The following is a 3,734-nucleotide window of genomic DNA, read 5'->3' on the forward strand; positions in this document are numbered from 1 at the left end:
GTCAGAGAGTTGGTGTAATGTTTTAAAACCACCACTGTCACTGACTGCACTTTCTCAAATACGTTTGTGGATATTAAAAATATTGATATATAAATGCAATGCTTTCCAATTTCTTTTTTTTTAACTTGGTTTTTTTGCCTTTTTTTTTCTTTTTCAAGTCCAGTTTCCCTGAATGAACACAAATACATAGATACATATATCCTTTACCTAGTTTGATTCCTCCCCCAAGAATAAAATAGAATATTTACAAAACAAAACCCCGAAAACCTCTTAAAAACCCTGAAAACCTCTTAAAAACCCTATAGAGTTTGAATTTCACTATTTCTTTTAAAAAAACAACAACAAAGTTCTCGAAAGCAACAACAACAACAAAATTCACCTGATCTTGGCTCAGGGGTTTCATTCAACACAAGGAGCTGGGTGTGGTGAGTGTGTGGCAAATGGACCAAAAAAAAAAAAAAAAAGCAAAGAAAAAAACCAGATTAAAAATGAAAAAACACAGTGCAGGGATGTATGAGGTAAACAGGATTGGCCTGTTGAAACCAGACACCAGTCCACGTGGGTCCACCAGGGCTGTAGGCCCTAGTAGACATTTGCCTCTCTCATTTCTAACTTCCTTTGATGTTCTCACAATTCATCTCTGAATGTCTGAAATGTGAGTAATTCAAGTGTTCCTTGGTTTTCCCATTTTATTAAATTTTCTTTATGTATATGTATATATATTTTTCTTTCCCTTTTGGTGTTAAGCTGTCGCTCCTCTGTGGATACCTGCCCTCCCCACCCATATCTTCCACCATCCTAGCCCATGCTTGGCCCACCTGGACCCCCCTGCCCAGGCTGGCAGGTTCCCAGGGTGGGGAGTGTTTGAGGTAGATGTGGGGGTGCAGACATCCCTGCCGGCTCTGCCTGGCTCCCTGCACTGCTGTGGCTGCTGTTGGTCCCGCTGTTTCCGGCCCAGCTGCTGCCGCCTCACCTTTGCTGGGAGCAGAGCGTGGCGTGGAGGCCGGTGGCTGGGCGAACAGCACTCCTGTGTACATGATTCCGTTCTTCTCTACTGACATACCGATACTCTTGCTGCCGTTGGTGCTGGTCAGGTTCGCAGCCGAGTCCTGGCGGCTCTCGGAGACTTGTCTGTTGATCTGGATGCTCATGGGCAGCTGTGCCGTCGCGGCCAGGAAGTTCTGCTGAAGTGCCCGCTGCATCAGCCGCTGCTGCTCCTCTGCCTCCAGGGCTATTTTCTTCTCGGGAGGCTCCCCAGACTCCAGTTTCTCCCGAAGCTGCTCCAGGGCAGCTGCCTGTGCTGCTACGGCTGCTTGGGCTGCTACTGCCTGGGCCGCCACCGCTGGGTGACCAGGGAGACTGGTAGGCGGCCGGGGACTGTGATGGGGATGGCCGCATCCTCCTCTTTCTTGACCTTGGGGGCTGGGGTGATGGAGCTGCTGTTGGTGCTGGTGGCCAGGCCCAGGGAGGATACAGGCAGCTTGGGCGAGGACAGCATGCTGTGGGCCCCGGCCGGCGAGTAGGCAAAGAGGGAGCCCCAAAGCTCTGGTGCCAGCCCTCCCTCCAGTTGCTGTCGATGGCTGCCTGGAGCTCATTGGGGTTGCTGAGGCCACGCTTCTCACACTCCTAGGGGTATAGGTACTTCACATACTGGGTGCGCAGTGTGAAGGCAGCGCTGGTGATAGACGTGGGCAGGTTCAGTCCCTTGGTGATCTCCCGCCATGGCTTCTTGTTGATGACCTCCACCAGGCCTCCCTTCTCCATCACCAGCACATACAACATGAACAGGTTGAGCACCTGCTTTGCCACGATGGGGACGCGGTTCACAGGTGTCCTCACTTCTGCATGAAACTGAACAAGTCACCCAGGAACTCCGTCCTCTTGGGGTCTGCGTCCAGTTCATACAGCTGCTTGAACTGCTCCTCGTATGTCCAGTCCCAGAGATCTGGTGGCTGCAGCTGAGGTGCAGGATGGGCAACCCCCCTGGGGACAGCCGGGCCAGTCCCCGCGCGCTCCTGGCCACCCAGTGCCGGGATCCACTGTCAGCGGAAGGCCTGGAGCGGCTGAGCCTTGCGGGGGAACAAGGCTGCGGGGCCCAGGCTGGCGACGCCCGGGGGCCCAAGCCCCTCCTTGTCCTCTTCGTCGAGGGGGGTGGGGCGGGTGGGGTGGCTCATTCACGTGTGTACGGAAACCTACTGCCCCAGCCTCACCGCGCGGGGCCCGCTCAGGGGGCACACACCCCACGCCTGGCCTCGCCCGGGCCGCGAGCTGCGCGCTGCTGGCTCCTGGACACTGCCGGGTTTGTGCCTGCTTTCCAGTTTCAATAAAATGCTGTTATTTCCATAAGATGTTTCTTTACAGTTTGTAATACTTTCTAAATACAACAAAAATTCTTATAGCTTCCATCTTTACGAGCTGTTAAATGTTCTGCACAGTATTTGTGGACATATGAAAAAATCATTTTCATGGTTGCCCATTGAAATGTATACCACGTTTCAAAAGTTGGATCAATATCCTAGAAACAAAGTATTATGTAATTCATATAAAATGATCCAGTGAAAGTTTAACATTTCTATAGAAATAAAGAGTAGTGCATAAAAATAAAAGCAGAAGGAACATATCTTTTCAGTATTATGAGGTTAAAAATACCTTAACATATAGGAAACTAGTGTAATTTAGGGGTCAATATTTGGCAGATATGGAAGGGGTATTGTTTCTTCTTTTTTCTTGTTTCTTTGAAAGAAGACTATAATGGTGTTTATTCTGTGTTCATCTGATGTTAGGTTTGAATTGGCCAAGGAAGTTGAATAATATTGATTATTACTGCTTAGGTTCTATATTTCATATGAGAATTATCCTTGCATAAGAAAGACAGTTTAAGGGAAAGACCATGGCAAACCACTTCATCCATAAGAGAAATTATGTTTTGTTCACTTGTATTTTGTTTGCTGAATAACATATTGGTTACGGAGACTCACAGCATACTTATCACAAATGAGGATTAAGTCGTTTCCATGACTTTCTAATTTTTGACCCATTTCCAGTTCAGTTCAGTGACTCAGTCACATCTGATACTTTGCAACCCCATGGACTGCAGCACACCAGGCCTCCTGTCCATCACCAACTCCCAGAGTTTGCTCCAACTCATGTCCATTGAGTTGGTGATGTCACGCAACTATCTCATCCTCTGTCATCCCCTTCTCCTCCTGCCTTCAATCTTTTCAAGCATCAGGGTCTTTTCTAATGAGTCAGTTCTTCATATCAGGTGGCCAAAATGTTGGAGTTTCAGCTTCAGCATCAGTCTTCCAATGACTATTCAGGACTAGTCTCCTTTAGGATGGACTGGTTGGATCTCCTTGCAGTCCAAAGGACTCTCAAGAGTCTTCTCCAACACAACAGTTCAAAAGCATCAGTTCTTCAGGGCTCAGCTTTCTTTATAGTCCAACTCTCACATCCACACATGACTGCTGGAAAAACCATAGCTGTAACTATATGGACCTTTGTTGACAAAGTAATGTCTCTGCTTTTTAATATGCTGTCTAGGTTGGTCATAGCTTTTCTTCCATGGAGCAAGCGTCTTTTAATTTCATGGCTGCAGTTACCATCTGCAATGATTTTGGAGCCCCCAAAATAAAGGCTCTCACTGTTTCCATAATAAATTATTTTCATGTAATATTTTCTTGTGTCTCCACTATTGATTGATTTAGGGAAATGATGTGTTTCTGTCTGTATGT

At 47.6% G+C, this 3,734-nt stretch overlaps 1 pseudogene; it reads right to left on the reverse strand.

Moving 5' to 3' along the window:
• Nucleotides 1-742: 742 nt before the first annotated feature.
• On the reverse strand, nt 743-2,174 carry LOC120856531 (annotated as a pseudogene).
• Between the last annotated feature and the right edge of the window lie 1,560 nt (nt 2,175-3,734).

Source organism: Oryx dammah, unplaced genomic scaffold (genome assembly GCF_014754425.2).
Source record: "Oryx dammah isolate SB20612 unplaced genomic scaffold, SCBI_Odam_1.1 HiC_scaffold_28, whole genome shotgun sequence".
Taxonomy (NCBI): domain Eukaryota; kingdom Metazoa; phylum Chordata; class Mammalia; order Artiodactyla; family Bovidae; genus Oryx; species Oryx dammah.